The following is a 23,392-nucleotide window of genomic DNA, read 5'->3' on the forward strand; positions in this document are numbered from 1 at the left end:
GCAGAATATTTTTCCTGAAGTTCGTAGTTTCCGGCCGTGACCACTGCTGCCAAATGATGCCAAGTCGATTCCGCCGTCCTTCTTATACCAACAAGAGCGCGACGTCACGATCAGGAAGGTGCGCAGAGGAGGCTATCGACTCAGGTGGTCCACGCAGCCAGCTTGCCCCGGTGATGAACGAAGATTGATGACGAATACGATGCAGAGGACGCAGTCACAGCACGTGGGACGAAGTGACCATGCGTGGCTTGCAGGTATAGAGGACGAGCACTGCAAAAGCAAGCAGAATATTTTTCCTGAAGTTCGTAGTTTCCGGCCGTGACCACTGCTGCCAAACATGTCATTTTGTAACAAAATAAGTAGGCAGTTATATTTAGCGGATTTCTTAATAAAGTCTGTGTTTTATTACTTGAATAAAGGTTTTGAAACCTCATTGACGTCTGATATGCGGCACCCCACTGGTATCGATTGCACTGCATGTTGTTTGTCGATTCGAATTGTACGGCGATAATATTTGCAAACAGGGTGGTCGTTTTCTTTGAGCAGCATCACGCAGGTTCGTTTATCTCAGTCAGTTTATACGTGCAACATTCCATAGCCGCCACCAAGCGAACGTGTTAAAGACTGAATTTTATCAGCTGCGGCGTTTCACTGCCATAACGGCTGCATGCACTGCTTCCGTCGTTAGTGATCTGCCGCCTCTGGTCGCTTAATGACTTGTTGCTCTTAAAAAATGTGCTAGCTAGTGGGAAAATTCACCGCTGGAACCGAACACAGTCCGTTTGGAAACTACCCACGAAAATGGATTAACCTTGTAGCCTCTCGGTGTGTGCACCGGTGAGTAAAAAAGCACTGGTTCGCATTTTCAACTTTGAATTTCTTTCCGTGCGAGGCGGATAAAACAGATTCCGGTAGACATTCCCTAAAAGTTGAAAATAATTATTATGAAGTTGTTCCTCTTCAAAGTGAATTCAAACAAAGCTCTTGTTATTTTGCCACGTTGCTAAAGTTCCCAACACGGAGTACAGCATAAATAATAAATAGTTTTGGCTGTTTCGACATAAACGATACGCTGCGATAAATTCACTGCACATTAGTGCAAATGTTCCTCAGGTGATGGTTGGATTAATTGCATTTGGTACATAACAAAGTTGCTTTGTTTATTACGTAGCTGGCAAAAAATTTCATCTAATCAAGGCTTCACTAAGCACAGCTCACACATGGACACCACTGAAAGAAATGCACACTCAAAACAGTGTTGTGTGTGTGTGACTTTCTGTCATGAAGCCTTTTGTGCACTGCTTCTTAGTTATACATCAATCACAAAATAACCTACTATAAATAACCTATTGAGGCTCTTTTTGCTTTCCACTACAGCTTCCAAGACGGTGCTCATATTTGTTCTCCGTTTAGAATCAGTCTATGATTCTATATTTTATTTAAAGTACCCTCAGTGCCATATGTCCTTAAAGCGGGCAGTGGTTACGATGTAGTAGAGTAAAGCAAACACACATACAAGTGCAGTGAGTTCTGGTAACGTTATGATTCTCCTAAGTATACAATGTTAGCTAATGCTTTGCAAAAAAGTTTGCTATTAGTGATGGCTACCATACTTGAGGGAAGTTGGTTTCATTCCTGAGATGTACGGAGGATGAAGGATATAAACGAGGACTTCGTGTAGCATAAATAAATTCATACCTTACTGCGACGATCAACCCGGTGTGAAATGTACCGAGGTCGCAGTATGAAGTCGTCGTGAAGTGTGGTGCGACGGAAACTTGTATGAAATAGCGAAATACTGACGATTTTGCGGCGGTTAGCTGGTGGAATAAGTGCTAGGTTAGTTTTCATTGAGGTACTCGTGGTACAGTTATATTGAGAAAGAATGAAACGAGTAGAGTGAAGTAATAAGATTAATACTACTAGGATCCCATATCGCAGATGCATAGTCAAGTTTTGAGCGTATTAGAGTATTTTGAAGTTGCAGTTTTGAAGTAGAAGGTGCCTTGGAAAAATTGTCGCCATAAGTATCCGAGCATCTGATTAGCATTGTTACTGACGTATTTTATATTAATGGTTCAGTTTAAGTTATTTGTTATGCGTACACCCAGATATTTATATGACAATGAAATCTAACAGAACGATGTTGAGATAGTACGGGCTAGGATCAGAATTAGATCCGAATACGCGCATTATTTTACATTTGTTAACTACAAAAGGCTCATGTACTGTTTGCATGAAATCAGTAACTAGGCACCGTAAGAGATAGCTAGAAAAGGCAAATGTATACAGCTGGCCTACTCCACACTTCTCAAACATGACAAATCACTAAAAACAATTTTTCTTTCTCTTCAAAGAGCACATGACACACCTGAGCAGTGTGTTCCCAAAAGGTTTCTGAAATATACTCGGACTAAGTTTGGCTTAAAATTCAGCCATTCAAGAGTTTACGAGTAAGGGAAGCCTCTGAGTGGGAACCTGTCTTCGTCAAGGCCGTCATAAATATGTTTGCTTGTTGAAACGTTGGCTACAGGTTGAGGCTTCCTTTGCTCACCTTTTGTTATTCAATTGCAATGTTCATCTCCTTACAACCTCTTTGACGTGTTTGAATACACAAACCCAAATGCTTTTGTACATGAAACCGTAAATTCCAATTTCCAAGGATCCTTGATCAATAATTGGGCTTACATGTTTATTTAGTGTCCTTGTTTATTCACACAATATTTGCAATGGTCCTTGTAAGCAATGTTGTCTCCGCAACGTTCCTCGCTTTCCTACGAGTACTCCAGTTGTGTCGAAGCTGTAGGAATCGCACCGCTGGCACGAGTTGTTGGGGTCTCGGTGCTGACGCCCGTTATTGCCAATGGGTCGCAAGCCCCAAGGGTAGCGTTGGCCTGGCGGCCTGTGGCACTGGAAGCATCCGAAGGTCCCGGCAAAGCAAGAGAAGACTGGTAACAGAACAACTTGTTTATTCTAACATAGCAAAAGAGCGGCCGGTCAGGTCGACCGAAGTGGAGAGACGGGAGAGCACGCAACTCAACAGTACAAATCGGAGCCTCCCTTCTGGCGTCCGGGGGCAGCTGCTCTTATACTCTCGGCGTCGCGGTCCAAAAGGGAAGGTCACGGGATGAAGGTCACGGGATGAAGGTCACGGGATGAAGGTCACGGGACGGCGGAGCATGAGCCCACGACGGCGCGCACGGTCGAGCCGAGAGACCTGCTGAACCGAGTGTAGTGACGCATCGCCAACCCTCACTCGGGGAGCTCCGCTCCCCGGCTGCCGCGCTTTGACAAGCGTGGGCACACACACACACACGCACACACGAAGACACGTGGCACTGAAACACGCCTGGACACGCTTGGCGGGGAGGCGTTGCGGCGGCGTCGAACGGGCCAAAATGTCCGCCGCTTTGAACGAAGCCCCGGCGTCCGTTGCATCCGCGCCGGCATTACCGCGCGTTGTAGGCGAAACGTAACAGACCGCCCCGCCGGGGGAAGGAGATCCCGATGGTCAGGGGACTGCATCCGCTGTCCGGAGGGATGTCGCTCGATGATGCTCATAACCGAAGTCGGGCGTCCGTTGGCGTTTCTTGAGCGCCGCGCACAGAGAAGGCCTCGTTCTCACGTTCAGGTTCACACAGGACACTGCAAAGTGACTTCGGGAGAGTTGACATTTTTGTTCTCGTTTCCGGCAAGCGTTAGAACCACGCCTGAAAGTCAACCGCTCAGTCAGCAAGCACGGCACAACCCTCACTAAGCCCTGCCAGGCTCTTTCCCCTTTTATACTGCTGCCTAGTTCCTTACAGTAGTTTAGCAGCACTCAGAACGCGTCCACAAATCGGAAAATTGCATTAGAAAGCACATCATCACTTTGAAACACTACACAAAAGCAATAAGTTAAAAATCCTGCCTCAGGAAGAAAAACATCAGTAACAAGCAATTTTGAGGCTGATTCCCACGTTAGGGGCTTCGACTTAAGCCATCGGCGTTACCGTTGAGACTCCCCTTTTTGTAACGCACCTCAAAGGAATATTGTTGCAAAGCGAGGCTCCAGCGCAGGAGGCGGCCATTTTTGGGAGAGATGGTCTGCAGCCATTGGAGAGGGCAGTGATCCGTCTCAATGATAAACCTCGAGCCAGCTAGGTAACATGACAATTTCTGAACGGCCCACACGATACACGCACACTCTTTCTCGGTGGCGCTATACGCCTGCTCACGACTCGTCAGCTTACGACTAGCATACAGGACGGGGTGTTCTACTTCTCCATTTTCCCGTTGGCACAGTACAACGCCCATGCCTCGCTCACTAGCATCACACTGAACAACGAACCCTTTTGAGTAGTCGGGCGATCGTAGCACAGGCTGGCTTGTTAGGGCGCTCTTTAGGGCGCTAAAAGCTCTTTCCTTTGTCTCATCCCAGACGACTGTTTGCGGCTCTGTCTTTCTTAGAGCATCCGTTAGGGGAGCCGCGATATCAGAGTACCTGGGGATGTACCTCTGATAGTAGCCGGCGACACCTAAGAACGACCGAATATCGGTCTTCGTGCGCGGTTGCGGGAAGTCTCGCACAGCGGCCACCTTTATTTCAGAGGGGCGGCGTCGACCCCGACCAATCACGTGTCCGAGGTAGACAACCTCGGCCTGTGCTAACTGGCACTTGGGAGCCTTGACTGTCAAGCCCGCATCGCGCAGGCGGGTTAGCACTGCCCGCAAGTGCGCCATATGTTCAGGCCAGGATGCGGAGAATATCGCTACGTCGTCTAGATACGGTAAAGCGAATTCTTGCTGTCCCCGCAACACTTTATCCATGAGGCTTGAAAAGCAGTATGGCGCGTTCTTCAAACCAAAACTCAAAACTTTAGGACGGAATGTCCCCATTGGTGAAATGAACGCCGCATACCTACTAGCCTCTTCTGTAAGTGGAACCTGCCAATAACCCCTGACAAGATCTAGGGTGGAAATAAACTGAGCGCTACTCACTCTCTCAAGGCGCTCCTCGATGTTAGGGATCGGATAAATTTGATCCTTAGTGATGGAATTAAGCCTGCGGTAGTCGACGCAAGGACGAGGTTCCTTGCCCGGTACCTCAACTAAAATCAAAGGGGAGGTATAATCACTCTCACCCGCTTCAATAACACCGAACTGTAGCATTTTCTTTACCTCAGCCTCCATAATATCGCTCTGGCGGGGTGACACCCGGTACGCCTTGGATCGTACTGGCTCTGGGGAGGTAAGTTCTATGTCATGAGTAAGGACAGAAGTCCTACCAGGCCTCTCAGAGAACAGACCTTGAAACTCTTGTAAGAGCTGCTGTAGTTCTGTTTTCTGCTCAGGCGACAGCGATGCTTTACTTATTAAGTCACTAATGACTTGATCGGTGTCTTTCCTGTTTGTCACTGAGCCTAGTCCCGGAAGCTCGACCGGAAGCTCTTCGGGCACGTTTACCATCATGCACACCACTGCTTCCCGTTGCTTATAGGGTTTGAGCAGATTACAGTGGTAAACTTGCTGTGCTTTCCGCTTTCCTGGCAGACTCACCACGTAGTTAACGTCCGACAGTTTTTGAACAATCCGTGCTGGGCCCTCCCACTGCACGTCGAGTTTGTTCTTTAGCGATGTGCGCAATATCATGACCTCATCGCCCACCTCAAAACGACGGGCCCTGGCTGTCCGATCATAATAAACCTTGGCCCTCTGCTGGGCCTCTGCCATTGCTTCACCTGACAACTCCTGTGCCCTTCTTAAGCGTTCGAGGAGCTTAAGCACGTACTCTACCACGACTGGGTCGTCGCCCCTGCCTTCCCATGATTCTCGAAGCATGCGAAGCGGAGATCGCAGCGAGCGACCGTACACCAGCTCAGCTGGCGAGAACCCCGTAGCCGCATGCGGCGCGGTTCTTAAAGCAAACATCACTCCAGGCAGACACAGCTCCCAGTCAGTTTGATGTTCAAAACACAATGCTCTCAACACGCGCTTCATGACGGAGTGGAGCTTCTCAACGGAATTCGACTGGGGGTGGTGCACTGAGCTGTGTAACAGCCTTACCCCGCACCTTTCGAGAAAGGCTGTCGTCAAAGCGCTAGTAAACACTGTACCCTGATCTGACTGGATTTCTGCAGGAAAACCAACTCGCGCAAATATGGACAGTAGTGCATTGACTATCTCAACTGAGCTGAGTTCTTTAAGCGGCACTGCTTCAGGGAACTTTGTCGCTGGGCAGATCACAGTCAAAATGTGTCGGTACCCCGTGGCTGTTACCGGCAGAGGTCCCACTGTATCAATAACGAGCCGTCTAAAAGGCTCCGTAATGATAGGTACCAACTTCAACGGCGCCCTCGATTTGTCCCCTGGCTTGCCCACCCGCTGACAGGTGTCGCATGTCTTCACAAAGTGGTCTGCGTCCCGAAAACACCCTGGCCAATAGTACTCCTGCAAGAGACGGTCCTTAGTTTTCTTAACTCCTAGGTGTCCGGACCACGAACCCCCATGCGACAAGCGCAACAGATCCTGACGACAGCATTGAGACACGATCAGCTGATCGAACTCCACTCCCCTGCGGTCTAGATACTTCCGGTACAGGACCCCACCTCTTTCCACAAAGCGAGCATTTTTCTTGGCGATACCTTCCTTGATAATGCAGCGTATGTTTTCTAGGCTGCCATCCTTCTTTTGCTCGGCTATCAAAGCCGACCGGCTGACTTTTAGCAACCTGTTAAGTCCGTCTGACGTAGGCGCGATGAGCAAATCTGGAGACAGCTCTTCTAACTTTCCCGTGTCGGGATTTTCCTCTCCAGTATCTGGTGCCTTTAACGCTACAGGCTCAATTTTATCCCGTTCGGGCGTGCTCTGAATACCAGCTTGCTGTGCCTCTGACCCTTTTTCATCGTTCAACAACGTTGGCCCCGCAACTACCGCCTTTGCAGCGAGCTCCCGAACCTTCGATCTGGTTAAGGCCTGAACGCTAGCCTCACCAAACAAAAGCCCCTTCTCGCGCAGGAGGTGATCGGACCTGTTCGAAAATAGGTACGGGTACTGGGGGGGCAGCATAGATGACACTGCGGCCTCCGTCTCAAGTGCTCCGAAAGGTCCTTCAATAAGCACTTTTGCTACCGGCAGACACACGCTATGAGCTTCCACTGCTTGCTTGATCCATGCGCACTTGCCCGTGAACATATCGGGTTCTACGTAAGAGGGATGAACTACATCCATCGTAGCTGCGGTATCGCGAAGCACTCGGCACTCTTTCCCGTTCACGAGGAGGTCTCGCATGTAAGGCTCGAGAAGCTTGATGTTCTCGTCAGTGCTGCCTAATGAAAAAAACACGACTTTTGGTTTTGTTTCTGGGCACTGCGCCGAAAAGTGACCCGGCTTCTGGCACGTATAACACAGGCGCGCTTGCCTCGCCTCGAACCGCTTTCTGCGTTCGGCTTCGGCTGCCGCCGTCTCCTTACGTTCGGTCGGACACTGCGCCGAAAAGTGACCCGGCTTCTGGCACGTATAACACAGGCGCGCTTGCCTCGCCTCGAACCGCTTTCTGCGTTCGGCTTCGGCTGCCGCCGTCTCCTTACGTTCGGTCGGACTGCTTTCACTCGCATCCGAACTACGTGTGTCCCCCTTTGCTCTCATGGGCGTGAACTTTGGCCTCTCAAACTTGGAGCCAAATTCACCCTTTTGACCGTCCTTAGCTCCACGAGCCCGACGCGTCACAAACTCGTCGGCTAACTCAGCGGCTCTAGCCACCGTACTAACGTCTGGCCTATCCAAGACCCAGTACCGCACGTTCTCAGGTAACCGACTATAAAACTGTTCTAGCCCGAAACACTGCAGAACTTTCTCGTGGTCACCAAACGCTTTCTCTTCTTTGAGCCACTCCTGCATGTTTGACATAAGCCTGTACGCAAACTCTGTATATGACTCACTTCTGCCTTTCTCATTTTCCCGAAACTTCCGACGGAACGCCTCCGCTGACAGCCGGTACTTTTTTAGCAGACTCGATTTCACTTTGTCGAAATCCTCTGCCTCCTCTCTCTCCAAGCGAGCGACTACGTCGGCCGCCTCGCCGGGCAGCAAAGTGAGCAAGCGCTGTGGCCACGTTTCCCGAGAGAACCCCTGCTTCTCGCACGTTCGCTCAAAGTTAACCAGGAACAAACCAATGTCCTCTCCAAGCTTAAACGGCCGCATCAGGTCAGTCATTTTGAACAATACTCGTTCTCCTGCACCGTGTGCCTGACTTCCATTACGAGCGCGTTCCATCTCTACCTCGAGACGCTTCATTTCCAAAGCGTGTTCGCGCTCTTCTTTTCCTTTCTGTTCTTTTCGTTCACGCTCATCTTTCTCTTTCTGTTCTTTAAGTTCACGCTCATCTTTCTCTTTCTGTTCTTTACGTTCGCGCTCATCTTTCTCTTTCTGTTCTTTAAGTTCGCGCTCCTGTTTCTCTTTTTGCTCCTCCCTCTCCTCAATGGTCTCAAGGCATTCCGACAGCTCGTCATCCTCAGCTTCTAACTCAAGAATAGCCCTTAGCAGTTCTGGTTTTCTGAGTTTGTCTGAGACATCCAGACCCAACTCTCTCGCAAGCTCCAGCAATTTCGGTTTGCGCAACGACTTCAAATCCATGGCTGCTCTGAATGCTGCTTTCTCTACTGCCTACTATTGTCTTGCCGCAAACTAACCCGGCAGCAACGACAACCCCAATTACCAGCTCTGTTTCTAACACTAACAAAAGCCTGGCAAAACTCAGAAGAAGAAAGTCCCGCACTCACCAAACCTCGCAGCCAAGACTTCAGCGCAGTCGTTCCGCTGCAGGCAACCAGTCATCACACAGGGCTCGTTGCGCTGCTCCCGGATGGTCGTTGTGCTGCTCAGCATACAGTCAACCGCATCTCTTCGCTGCTGGCCTCCGTTGTCGCGATCTCACCGCTGGCAACCAGTTGTAGGAATCCCACCGCTGCCACCAGTTGTAGGAATCGCACCGCTGGCACGAGTTGTTGGGGTCTCGGTGCTGACGCCCGTTATTGCCAATGGGTCGCAAGCCCCAAGGGTAGCGTTGGCCTGGCGGCCTGTGGCACTGGAAGCATCCGAAGGTCCCGGCAAAGCAAGAGAAGACTGGTAACAGAACAACTTGTTTATTCTAACATAGCAAAAGAGCGGCCGGTCAGGTCGACCGAAGTGGAGAGACGGGAGAGCACGTAACTCAACAGTACAAATCGGTGCCTCCCTTCTGGCGTCCGGGGGCAGCTGCTCTTATACTCTCGGCGTCGCGGTCCAAAAGGGAAGGTCACGGGATGAAGGTCACGGGATGAAGGTCACGGGATGAAGGTCACGGGACGGCGGAGCATGAGCCCACGACGGCGCGCACGGTCGAGCCGAGAGACCTGCTGAACCGAGTGTAGTGACGCATCGCCAACCCTCACTCGGGGAGCTCCGCTCCCCGGCTGCCGCGCTTTGACAAGCGTGGGCACACACACACACACGCACACACGAAGACACGTGGCACTGAAACACGCCTGGACACGCTTGGCGGGGAGGCGTTGCGGCGGCGTCGAACGGGCCAAAATGTCCGCCGCTTTGAACGAAGCCCCGGCGTCCGTTGCATCCGCGCCGGCATTACCGCGCGTTGTAGGCGAAACGTAACAAAGCCTTTATTACTGCACCTGAACACTAAATGTTCAGCAGAAATATCAAGAGCAGGCAATGTGTGGTGCAAAACTTAGCATAAAGTTTTTTAACCCTACACTTGGAGCCTCTCGCCAATGTGTTATGAAAAGAATGAGACGTTGCAGCTCAAGCTTACCTTCCGAAAAGTACATCTTTGCCGATCACTTTTTAAGTTTCTTTTTTTAATATAGCTAAAATCGTTGAACACAGACATTATACTGCGAAACACGTCAAGCAGCACTCTACGCAATAGTAGTACTACGGTAGCCAGCATAAATATTGTTGTATGAAGCCTCGTTCCCCCTGCTTTGATCGACCACGTTGAGAAAACTCAATTTAAGCTTTCAATTTTATTAAATAGATGGCTATTTGGGTTTCTGTATGTTGCAAGCTCAGTGACCGACAGCATTAGCTTCACCTGACCTGTATGAAAATTGTGGCATGTACTGCTTCATTCACCATGACAATAAACGTTGTAAGCTTTTTTTGCCAGATGAGGCCTCTCGGGTCACCTGGTGAGACAACAAACATGTCATGTCAGACTACCGTACACACGAATACCGCCTCGAAAGCGGCAACAAAGCGTCCAAAACCAGCGAGCAGCGCGACGAGCCCCGCCAGCCGCTACTGTGGCGTCCATATTGCTTACTTCGTAATAATGATGATATTAGTTTTTATTTTGCTAGCGCCATCGCCCAGTCGCACACTTTAGTTGACAACGCCACCTCTACTCTTATTTGCTTTGTGCTGTGGAAGGTACACTTGTCCTTTCTGTAACTTTATATAGGTGTTCTGTGACATGGTCGGCGCATAAGATTGTCGCGACGCAAGCGAGCTTGTTTTGTTTCAGACGAAGTGCCCGCTGCATATGCACGTATGGTGTCGCACAGGTTGCCGCAACTCTCCCTCAGGCCTAAAGGAAGCAATGCACATGATAATGCCGCGAAAGTTATCTAGCGAAACAAAGCAGTGCTGGCGAGGAGACTGGGAACTGTCGTTTATCTTGTGCGTCAGGCAGAGTTCAGCATCGACAAAATACAATGTAAGCTTACTTGTCTGAAGCGTTTTTGGTGCCATTCACGGCCTCTCGGTCACCTGGCCCGATAATAAAAATATATGTAGTCATGTTAGAGTGCCGTACACACGAACACCGCCCCGAAAGCGGTAACAAGGCGCCGAAAACCAGCGAGCGAGCAGCGCGACCAGCCCCACCAGCCGCTATCGTAGCGGCCATATTGCTCATTGCGTAGTAATGATGATATTAGTTTTCATTTTGCTTGCGCCATCTCTAAGTCTCATACTTTAGTTCACAACGCCACCGCTACTCTTATTCCCGTTGCACTGCGGAAGGTACAGTTTCCTTTCTCTAAGCGTATATATCTGTTCTGTGCCCGCCGTTTCCCGCCAGTTCAGGCCTGGCAGTCAGATGGGGAGGCTGCGTTTGGTTCGTTCTGCCAAAGAGCAGGCTGCGTTGAAGGAATGGCTGCGGGAGCGGGCTGCACGTCGTGCGTTCGTACGAAGAACAGGCGGCATTTCGTGAACGCCGCCGGAAACTCGCTCGAGAAAGGGCTCGTCGTCGACGTGCCGACCTCGCCGTGAGGGAGCGCTAAGCCGAGGCATTACGTCAACGAAGAGCTGCGGATCCAGAGATTCGCTTGCACCCCTCTTCACAGTAGTGGAAGGGCGGTAAATTTTTTGTGTAAACGTGCGGCATAAGCTATCCATTGTCTAATACAATGAGAAGAATTTCACCCCTACAAATGGCGCAAAGCCCGAAGGAACTCACGTCATCCCAGATAAATGCAGAGGGCCCGTCGCTTCGCCTCTTGGCTCATCATTACGCATCGCATACCTCTGCAGTTTCTGCAAAGCGTTTGCTCGCTTCCGCTTGATACTTTCGAGAGCTGATTCTTATATCTTCCACGTCATTTGTTGGCCGCACACCCGTACCGGCGAGGGAAGTAAGAAGGGACCACAGGCCAGTAGCGGCATAGAGTAATATAGTAAACGTAAAGAGTGGACACTCCCGTAGGCCTATATGGCTGATTTTGGCTCTCAGCGCACCTAGCGGAATCGGCGAAACGCACCAGCCCCCAAGATGGTCGCCGCACGCCACTGCCGAATCTCGGAGGGCATTATTTCTTTTCGTTTCTATTATTATTTTCGTTTTGTGACCAGTAACGTTGCATAAATCGAGCGATTCCATTCGGGCGTTTGTGCCGCTGTTTATATAATGCAACGACAAGCGTGCAAAGGTGTTTCGCTTTTTCTTAGTTTTATTTAAATTCATATTCATTATATTTCAAGCTGTAACTATGCGCAACAATCATGCCTAGTGTTAATGAGGAAGTATAACTGTATCCTTTTTGATATTGTACTTTTAACAATTCATAGCAAAAGGATTATCGTAAATAAATGTGCCATGCTCTTTCAGTATCAATCCGCCTGCTGGACAGCCAAGAAAACGAAAATAGCAGACAACTTATTGCAGCAAAATTATGAGAAAAGTGGTAGAAACATGAATAAGGGAAAAAGCTGCGAAATGCAATAATTTTTATTTTTATTCATCTATCAATACTGTTGGCATGCATACCAAAACAGGAGTTGCTGTGTTGGGCACAAATAAAGGTGTTATGAATTTGAGCACAAATACAACCAAAAATGCTATCGTATAATAGACATACTATTAGCACAACTCAGCAGAACACAAGCAAGCAAGAAAGTACATTTGGGTATATCAATTCTTATTTCAATATTTATAAGTGGCATTAAGTACAATTGGTAATTTCGCTCAAAAATGCCCTAAAAATGTTTTAACATCATTACACAGTGCAACATCATTCGGTAATTTGTTCCATGTGTAACAGAACAGGTAGGATAGGATAGGTTACACTTTAGTGCTCTAATTTACACAGTCATTCAGCGGTCAGACTGAGTGCTTCCATCTTCTTCTTCTCGATGGTGACTCCCGTCGAACAGGTAACAAGACCGACAAGGTGGCCATCACTGTTTATTTCAGCTCATCTCAGCCCCCCGCTTCTTCGTCTTCGGAATCACCTTTCCCGCTTCTTCTTCGCTCGGTTACACCATGTATCTATAGCCCACACAATAAATGCATTTTGAAAGGACTCTTTGCTATGCCTCAAAATATTTATGTGCTTACCGTGGTGCTTTTTGCGCAAATGTGAAGGGTCCATTATTGAACATTTCGCTATTTCTGGGAAACACCGAGCAGGATTGGCCACCCTGGTGCAGTACTTGGCCACAACCTGCTATATGAATACGACAATCAAACCCCGGCCCTCAGTCCCCAGCAGCTGCGAAGCAACAGACCACGGTGGCGGTCAGACTTGTGACGCAGGAGAGGGTGCTAAGAATCTCTGGGTCCGGACAGGACACCATTGGAACCTGAACCTGAAATGAAATAGAAATAGAAAATAGAAATGAAATAGACTTCATACTCTGCGCTATCCCTTGCATCATACAAGATGTGGACGTGTTCGACAAGGTGCGCTGCAGTGACCATAGGAACCTAAGAACTCGAATTAGCCTAGACCTGAGGAGGGAACGGAAGAAACTGGTGCATAAGAAGCCGATCAATGAGTTAACGGTAAGAGGGAAAATAGAGGAACTCCAGATCAAGCTACAGAACAGGTATTCGGATTTAACTCAGAAAGAGGAGCTTGGTGTTGAAGCAATGAACGACAGTCTTATGAGCATCATTAAGGAGTGTGCAATACAAGTCGATGGTAACTTCTTTACACAGGATACCGGTAAGCTATCACAGGAGACGAAAGATCTGATTAAGAAATACCAATGTATGAACCCTCAAACCCTACAGCTAGAATAGAACGGTAAGAACTTTCCAAGGTAATCAACAAGCGTAACATAGCTGACATAAGAAAGTATAATATGAATATAACTGAGCATGCTTTCAGGAACGGAGGAAGCCTAAAAGAAGTGAAGAAAAAACTACAAATAGGCAAGAATCAGATGTATGCGTTAAGAGACAAAGCCGGCAATTAAATTGCCGGCTTTGTCAGGTGGCTGAGGAGTTCTACAGAGGTTTATGCAGTACCAGTTGCACCCTCGAAGATAATGGAAGAGGGAATAGTCTAGAGGAATTTGACATCCCGCAAGTAACGACGGAAGAAGTAAAGAAAGCCTTTGGAGCTATGCAAAAGAGTTGGCAGCTGGGGAGGATCAGGTAACAGCAGATTTGTTGAAGGATAGTGGGCAGATTGTTCTAGAAAAACTAGCCACCATGTACGTAGACGCAGCCTCATGACCGCGAGCGTACCGGAATCTTGGAAGAATGCCAACATAATCTTAATCCATAAGAATGGGGACGCCAAAGACTTGAAAAATTATAGACCCATCATATTGCTGTCCGTTGTCTACAAAGTATTTACTAAGGTAATCGCAAATAGAATCAGGAGCACCTTAGATTTCTGTCAACCAAAGGATGAGGCAGGATTTCGTAAAGGCTACCCAACAATACACCATATTCGCACTTTCAATCAGGTCATGGAGAAATGTGCGGAATATAACCAACCTTTCTGTATAGCTGTCATTGATTACGAGAAAGCGTTTGATTCTGTCGAAACTTCAGCAGTCATGGATGCATTACGGAATCAGGGTGTAGACGACCCGTATGTAAAAATACTGATGGGGGCGAAATGCGAAAACACCCGCGTACTTAGATTTAGGTGCACGTTAAAGAACCCCAACGGTCGAAATTTCCGGAGCCCTCCACTACGGCGTGCCTCATAATCAGAAAGTGGTTTTGGCACGTAAAACCCCATAATTAAAAAAAAATTAAAAAAATACTGAAAATATCTATAGCGGCTCCACAGCCACCGTAGTCCTCCATAAACAAAGCACCAAAATCCCAATAAAGAAAGGCGTCAGGCAGGGAGATACGATCTCTCCAATGTTATTCACAGCGTGTTTACAGGAGGTATTCAGAGACGTGGATTGGGAAGAATTGGGGATAAAAGTTAATGGAGAATACCTTAGTAACTTGCGATTCGCTGATGATATTGCCTTGCTCAGTAACTCAGGGGACCAATTGCAATGCATGCTCACTGAACTGGAGAGGCAAAGCATAAGAGTGGGTCTAAAAATTAATCTGCAGGAAACGGAAATAATGTTTAACAGTCTCGAAAGAGAACAGCAGTTTACGTTAGGTAGCGAGGCACTGGAAGTAGTAAGGGAATACATCTACTTAGGGCAGGTAGTGACCGCGGATACGGATCATGAGACTGAAATAATCAATAATAAGAATGGGCTGGGGTGCGTTTGGCAGGCATTCTCAGATCATGAACATCAGGCTTCCATTATCCCTCATGAGAAAAGTGTATAACAGCTGTGTCTTACCAGTACTCATCTACGGGGCAGAAAGCTTGAGGCTTAAGAAGAGGATTCTACTGAAATTGAGGACGACGAAACGAGCTATCGAAAGAAGAATGATAGGTGTAACGTTAACAGATAAGAAAAGAGCAGATTGGGTGAGGGAATAAACGCGAGGTAACGACATCTTAGTTGAAATCAAGAAAAAGAAATGGGCACGGGCAGGGCGCGTAATGAAGAGGGAAGATAACCGATGGTCATTTAGGGTTACGGACTGGATTCCAAGGGAAGGGAAGCGTAGCAGGAGGCGGCAGGAAGTTAGGTGGACGGATGAGATTAAGAAGTTTGCAGGGACAACATGGTCACAATTAGCACGTGACCGGGGTAGTTGAAGAAGTATGGGAGATGCAGTTGCCCTGCAGTGGACGTAGCCAGGCTGATGATGATGATAATTATAATGATCTAGAAAAATAATTTAACTCTTTTGATGTTCATTCTTTGCTGCACTGTAAGAATTTCTGCTTGGACAGTCGGAATGGACCGAGTCGTAAATTAATCTATTTGGTGCAGCGCGAAGCAGGACAGGGAACACAGAAAGAAACGAGGACGTCTTAATGGGTTGATGGCAATAAACTTTACAGAATCATAATAACACACAAAAGATGTGTTGCAACTATCCAGAGAATGAAGAAAAAAATCACATAGACGATCCAGAAATTAATTTACTAACAATGGGATCGCTTTGGAAGGAATACATATGACGATTTTTCATGTTGCTCTACGACGGAGCGTCAATTAAGGTGGCAAAGTTATGTAAATGTTTGTGTGCGAAAATAAAATGGCTACAAAAACGCTTGGGCACGCCCAAGGTCCTCATGTCGAATGTATAATGCAGCGAGTGCCTTATTTAGTACCTGCAAGATATTGGCATCTCAGTCAATTAAGCACCTAAACTGGGTTGAGGGTCTTCACTTGTTGTCTTGGAAGCCTTACAATCGTTTTCTGATGCTTCGACATTCGCCCTTGAATATGCACAATGTCCTTTCGTTGTAGAGTGTATTTTGAAAAGTAATAGTGGCGATTCCTTCTATACGTTGAATGACAGGCAAATGTAAGCAATACGGCAGCCTTCAAAGCTTTTGAATAGAGATGCTACGTTCCTTCGCGTAATAGATAGTTTTCTGATCTAAGGTCAAGGAAGCAGTGCTATAAATGCTAACGAACAAGGAACGTTCTTCGGTATGGACTCCATACACAATCAAGACGTGAAAACACGTATCTTCAGCCCAATGCAAAACAGCTGACAACGCAGGAGCACACATAGCCTGCTACAGATGTTGGGAGAGCGCCCATTAGTGCCATACTGCAAATATTGCACGTGTATGGCTTTAGAAACAGCCACATTTATTTTGCAAAACTGCCGCGCCATACTTTTCCAGAAGCTCGTAAGCTTCTTGAATGAAGCTCTCTACACCGAACAGTATGTATTCATGGGCCGAATTCCTAAGAATTTTTTTTTCGAGCTTCGTCATTGTTAGAACGTGCCTCGCAGCTCGGATGCTGCCGCGTCACTGTTATCGCTGAAATCACCACTCATTGCTGCGCATGATAAAAGAAAAGAATGCAAAATGGAATTCAATGTTAAAAATGGGCAGCAGCTGTTTATGGCTTCGAGGCCGCCTTGCATCTGTTCGTCACTCGTTCATGCGGCTAACAGTGACATAATGAAATACGACGAGTACAAGTCTTTAAAATAAATTACGGGGTGTACGTGCCAAAATCATGATCTAATTATGAGGCACGCCGTAGTGGGAGACTGCAGAAATTGGGACCACTTGGGGTTTTTTAACGAGCACCTAAAGATAAGTACACGGGTGTTTTCGCGTATTGCCCCCATCGAAATGCGGCCGCCGTGGCCGGGATTATCTCCATTTCACAAGGAAATGTTTTACGTTTATAGGCGATGCAATGCACGCAGGTATGTTTGTATCGCGTATGTTTGTTCTTTGATGATAGTTCATACGGCCATGTTCGGTCATTGAGAGAACCTCCAGTTGGACCGTTACATAGGTACGTTCCCGCGATAGGGGTACTGCGTAGTGTACGCTACGCCAGTCATTTACTTCGCGTGTAGTCTTGCGTCCTTATTCTGCGTCCGACGTTGTTCTGAACGCGGCTGGTGCATGGATACAGCGGAGCCAACTTGCGTTTCGCGACAAATTAACTGGCACAATGACCTATTTGCGAATTGCTTTTGGCTTATGAACGCGCGGCACTCATGCAAGATTGCGCGCTTCTTGGACGATCAAGAACGGATGCAGCCAGGGAACTTGAACGAATTGATTGCTACATCACGCTGGCTCGTTGGAAGACCCCAGAGTATTGCGGTCATCGTTTGTGCATGCTCGATCCATCAATGCAGCTGCGGTTACGATAAAACCTCTCCTGGTATGACACTACGCTGCATTCCGACCTACGACTGGGAGCAGCTTTCACGAATTGATGTTCCTACCTCAATGCGGTAGAAATGGCTGACTCCCCTATGTGTTGCCACTATAGCGGAGGACGCTAGTGAGCGTCTCCTCTACGACGGCACCTGCTCTGACGTCTCTGAGCGCACTGAGTCTAATGAACAATGACCTTTTGCAGAGGCAAAGGACGTGGGTGTTTGACCTCATTCATCGTCAAACCAAAAACCTCATGACTTTTCCAAAAGCATCGGGCCTGAAAGGACGATTGTACACGCCCTGCCCATTAGAGTGAACTATCTCTTTCCTTGGCCTTCTTCCTTTTTTTTTTTGTTTCCTCAGCCCCTCTCTGCCGTGAAGGGCAACAAGTCGGACGTCCGTCTCTTGGCCTTTGTTTGGTTCTCTGTTTCTGTCTTTTGAACGACGCTGCTCCTTTTCGACTTGACACCTTTATTATTTCGAGGAGGTATTTCGAAACCGCTCCTAGAAGCGAGCTAGGACAGCCGGCTGAAATTAACCTCGCCAATTGGCTATCGAAACCAGCCTGCATGGCGTGAAAACACGACTTCATAAGAGTAGACTTAAAACATAGGACGGCTATATAACAAAATAAACTGCGCGGAATCATGCGGCAGAAGATCTTTCTAAGGGCATGTCCTGTATTCTGCCTACAGACATGGACCTGTATTCACAACGAAGTACTTACGCTAGGTTTGTTGTTACGAGCAAATGCCAGCCATTCATATGGCGAACATAGCATTATGAAATGTGGCCAGCCAGTGGGAAAATGCGTACGAACTCAAAGCATCGTGAATTAGGCAAATGGTAATTTTCAAAACTGAAACAAACATCTAAAAATCTGAACAGAAGCATGGGAAGACATTTCATGTGTAAAAAGCATGCGATTCTCGTGTTACCTAAAAGTGGCTGAAACATCGTTAGTAAACACTGGTAAAAGGTAAAATCACTGGTAAGTCAATAATAATATTGAAGCAAGTTAATATGCCTCAAGGTAACACCTTTCATCAAAAGCAACGGCACTTGACGTTCAACAGTCGCCAAAGATATGTCGCTCGACGCATAAGCGACACAACAACCAATGTCCATTTTTGGCATTGAACATACACGACGTCATTAAAACACATGAAACTACATTTTAAAGAAAGCAACAAATTCATACAATCGTCGGCAGACACGTCCAATAAATGCTGAAAGGTCACTACATGAGCTGACACAGACACACATTTCCCGTTGAGGGACCCGATAGAACAGACGAATGTCTACTTCTACAGTGGCTTCTTTCAGCAGAAAATTAACAACCCCTTTTACGCTCTTTGTTGTCCTAAGTACTATTTTGTTTCCTCATCGTGCCCTAAAATGCATCCTTGTTTGAGAAACTCACTGCGGAACAAATTTCGCTGCTGTGCAGTTGTCCTGACGCTATTCTGCGTGCCCGCTGCTACCCCGACGTGTAGTTCATCACTACTCCAACATCGAACCATTACAGCATGTGGCTCCTTAAAGAACAAAAAACACCGAATAAGCTTGAGAACTCTTTCCTTTTGTCTAGTTTTCACACTACCGTGGAATCAACTAGACATTACAACTTCGCTTTATCAATGAGTGCGATAATAGCAATAGATTTCAATATAGCGTAAATGGAATATATAAGATTATGAGCACAATGGTTCCATAAGTACGGAGCTGTAAAGGCCAGAAGCGTCATTGAATTACGGTGAGCGTTTATAAGTAAAAAAAAAACAAAAAAGTAATTGCTCAGTTGTAGAACTACTAACAAAGCAGTTGAGTTCAAGTTATTCTTACATTTAAGTCGTTACCTACAAGTAAGATTAGCAAGTTATGATCAAGTGAAACTCTCATTTGAGATAATTTGTGGCAGCATGCTCCTCTTCGAAGATTGTGCTCATGAATATATTTCTGCAATATTCTACAGTGAGTGCTGCTTCACTTTTCACTAAATGTTTATTAGGGAAGTAAATATTTAAGAAGCAGTTTATATATCGTAGGTGTTTTTTTTTTCGAATGTATTTCCGGACACTCCCCTAGCAAAGGCATTAGGAGAGTAAGCCTCCTGCGGTCCAAACTGATCGAACTCAGCAGGATGTTTATGCGTTCACGGTTATTGCTCAAAGTCATCAAAATTGAAATGTTGGTTGCCGCAGGCCAACGCGTTCACTAATTCCTGCTTAACCTGTATGCAGATAACACTGTCAGTATCAAAAAAGGATCCTTTATTCATTTGCACTGAGGATCATCTTCAGTTATCTTCAATCTCAGCTTCAATTAAAGATATAATGTTGATTATACTGATGAATGATATATGTTGCTATAAACCAGCTTGCCCGCAAAGCTAATATGAAAACGTCATACATTAGAAGAGTACGCTTCTACATTACATTAGCTTATACAATACAAAAGCAACATCATATCGCCGAAAAGGTCAAAATTAAAGCAATACTTATTCAACCAGAAATCAAGTCCATGGTTTATGATTGGAAGCTGCACGACACGCACTTTATTAAATAGGTCTTAAAACTACTGCTGTCACTAATCCCATTTTTTTTATTCTTCCTACTAATTCAAAATTGCTAGATCAGATCCATTACAAAGCTTCATACACTGTGCGTAGTCGGAAGAAGGGTCTCAAGAACAAGAGAGCTCATGACAGCGGTAAAGGCAATTCACAACAAATCGAGGGGCTACCAGCTTTCCGCTGAAGCCAAATTTGCGGAATCTCATCGATGACTCTCCCTATGGTACAAGTCTAAGATAAAGCATAAAGTGAATTCACAAAGGCCTCATTAGTCTAAGTCTTCGAGTTTCTGTGGCACTGACCACACCTGTTGTCACCTGTTGTTTCGTAGAGTGCAGTAATGTGAACATTTTTGTTTTAAATTATGAATTCAAGATGGTGCACTACACTGCATCGCCGCACTACTTCCCCACTACACTGAAAGTGGCGGTGTATCCGTGAGGTACCTTGCCAGATGAAATATATCCATTTTACATACTGATTTGTCGCTCTTGTTTTATGACGAACCTTTCATTTGAGTTTCAGTGAGCATGTTTCGATAATGGTGTATATTGTTTCTTTGTTTAATGAATATTGAAGCGTGGACTTGTTTATATTTTTCGGGTGAGCGCATTTCACGGTAGAGATTCGACAAAGACTCTCGACGCCATGCTATCTCGAGCGCGCCGAGCGAGCCACCTATCCGGAGCGCCGAAGAAGCCCGACAGCTCGCCCGCCTGCCGATAAAAGAACCGGCAGAGTACCGACAGCTGACACTACAACGTTCGACGACGCTAGGTCGAGTACTAGCCCGATGACAGTGTTTGGGTTTGGGCCCCGATACGCCGACGATGACTTAGCGAGAAGCTTTTACGCCGCTGTTTCGGACCATGCAAGATCATCCGACGCATTGGCACACTCGACTATTAGGCCGTACCAGACGGCATTTCGCTATCACAGTGGCGCTGCTCACGACCTGATATAGTCCACGTTATGCGACTTAAGCCGTTCTACCAGCGCTAATGAACTTTGGGACTTTGCGTAGCTGACCTTGGGACTTTCTTTTTTGGGAATGTGTTACTTTGGACTTTGTTTCTTTGATAAGTGTCCTTTTGTGTTTCGCTCTCTTGTTATGTTTGTAGCATCGGGACGACGATTTTTGAGAGGAGGGCATTGACGTGGACTTGTTTATCTTTTTCGGGTGAGCGCTCTTCACCATCTAACCAATCTTATCGCTCAGCGTGGCACGCGCTGCATTTATCGGAAGTTTCTGGAATGTTATCGATGGTTCTATCCGCTGTCTGTTGTCACCGAACCTTGTGTAATCCGATTGCACGTATGCGCGACGCAAATGGTGTAGAAATTTCTGGAAGACACGCGGGCACCCGCGATTACTCTGGAACTTTCGATGGTTCGTGTATAAAAGCCGACGCGTTTGACCGGCAGATCAGATTTCGACGATCGCCGACTATCGTTGTGCTTTAAGTGTAGCCTGTTTTTGTGGGCACGTGTTCGCCCACTAAAAGTTAATTTCGTCATTCATAATATTGCTACTGTGTTCTTTATCGTCTCTACGACGTGACAATATGTTGCATTACTGGATGTCACAACCTAGTTCCTGCTGTTTTATTGCCACATTTACTGTCGAAAAATGGACCACCCAGCACGTCAAGCTATGTAGCGCTTCGTCACAGAACACCCCATTACTATTACGCGCTGAAATGAAGTTCATTTATTTATGAAATACTGCACAGTAAGAGTGCTTGCATAGAAACGCGAATACGATGAATATCGCTCGGAACTCAGTGGAAACCAATAAGTTCCGAGAGTGATACATGAACTGCAACTGATCTAAAACGAAAATAAAATTCAATCTTTTTTCTCGACTACGTTATTTTGCGCATGTCGATTACATGCCGCCGATAAGACACCAAAAAAAGGAAAAGGCCTTTGCTTCACGCTCAGCGAGCGTCCAGGAGTTTGATTGATGAAACGTGCCGACGCGATCGGCAGCTACCGACGTGATAAGCTGACAGCAGCAAGCACCGATAAAAGCACCCCGGCTCTCTTTTTGACGCTGCTATTGCGTCGATTAAGTGGTAAATCTTGCCCTTTTCTTACTTTCTTCAAAAAGTGAAAGCACAGGCGCAATGACTTGGAGACGTTAACACTTGAGCTAGGAGAGAAAAAGTTGAACGGATCCTAACTTGATCTGTTGCGTGTCACTGAAACTAGCGAAATTTGAAGGCATGAAATATTGTACAAACGATGAGATTCGACGCAGTTGTTTTGTATCTTGGAAACAGCCAAACGAAATAGCGGCGAGCTGTTTCTACAAAACATGCAATCCGTTTTCCAAAGCTGGCTGCAATGAAAGAAGCATCTCTTCAAAGCCCTGCAAGGAAAGTGTTGGATTAATTCTCGAAACGCCGAACCTACTGAACTCTAAGTTCTGGGGCTTAAAGCGCCAATACCATGAATTAATTATGAGGAACGCCGTAGCGGGAAGCTGCAGAATAATTTTGACCACCTGGGGTTGTTTAACGTCCACTTACAAGTACGTAGACTTTCTGAATTTCGCCCCCACTGGTACGTAGCCCTCCGGATCGAACCCGTGAACTGGAGCTGAGTCATGACCACTGGGCTACCGTGGCGTGCAAGAACATTTACTACGTACCACTCCTAAAGTGTCACCTTCCAGTAGTGGAGGAAGGCATCGGACTTATACCCTTGTTACACGGCAAGTTTAATGTCATTACAGCGAGTGTTATTCGCTGATAATGCTATTTGTTTGCTAAGGTAATGAAATTCGTCGAAAATGACATTTATGAACGAATGAGTTTCCCAAACACATTCCAATTCGTTTTGCAACCGAATGTAACCGAAACACCGGTACCTCGACACCACGAGTCTACCGGTGTTTCGCAAAAAGTACATGCTTGTTTTTTTTTTAACAAAAGAAACCTATTATTCTAATAATTTTATTACCTAATTATTACTTTAACGACATTGAAGTCCATCACGTGCGCAATTACAGAAAGCTACTCTCAATTCAATGACTAGACTTCCGTCTTTAGCTTTCGCTGCCGCAGTCGTGTTGGTTCGCACCGGAGCATCGACCGCGGCCACTTCGATTGACTGGACGTAAGAGCTTGCGCGTGTTTTCCTGTGGCACGCCCCAAGATTGAGAATATTAGGAGCCCACATGAACGTCAGAACGGCGATGACATGCAACCGTCGTTCTCGTTCCACTTAGCAGAGGTAGCGGACGCGCCCTTCGTGCTTTTCGCCATGTTGCCTGCTTTATCTTTGGCTTGGCTTGACTCGACTTTGTTGGCAATGTCTACAAGTTAGTGATCGAGCACTACGGTATGACAGGGACGAT

The 23,392-nt window shown here is 46.7% G+C and overlaps 1 protein-coding gene across 2 annotated transcripts in view; it reads left to right on the forward strand.

Moving 5' to 3' along the window:
* LOC126529843 (cell adhesion molecule Dscam1-like) overlaps positions 1-23,392 on the forward strand; it is a 1,068,543-nt gene that overhangs the window by 247,266 nt on the left and 797,885 nt on the right. The gene's annotated exons all lie outside the window — the stretch shown is intronic.

The sequence above is a fragment of the Dermacentor andersoni genome, chromosome 5 (genome assembly GCF_023375885.2).
Source record: "Dermacentor andersoni chromosome 5, qqDerAnde1_hic_scaffold, whole genome shotgun sequence".
Taxonomy (NCBI): Eukaryota; Metazoa; Arthropoda; class Arachnida; order Ixodida; family Ixodidae; genus Dermacentor; species Dermacentor andersoni.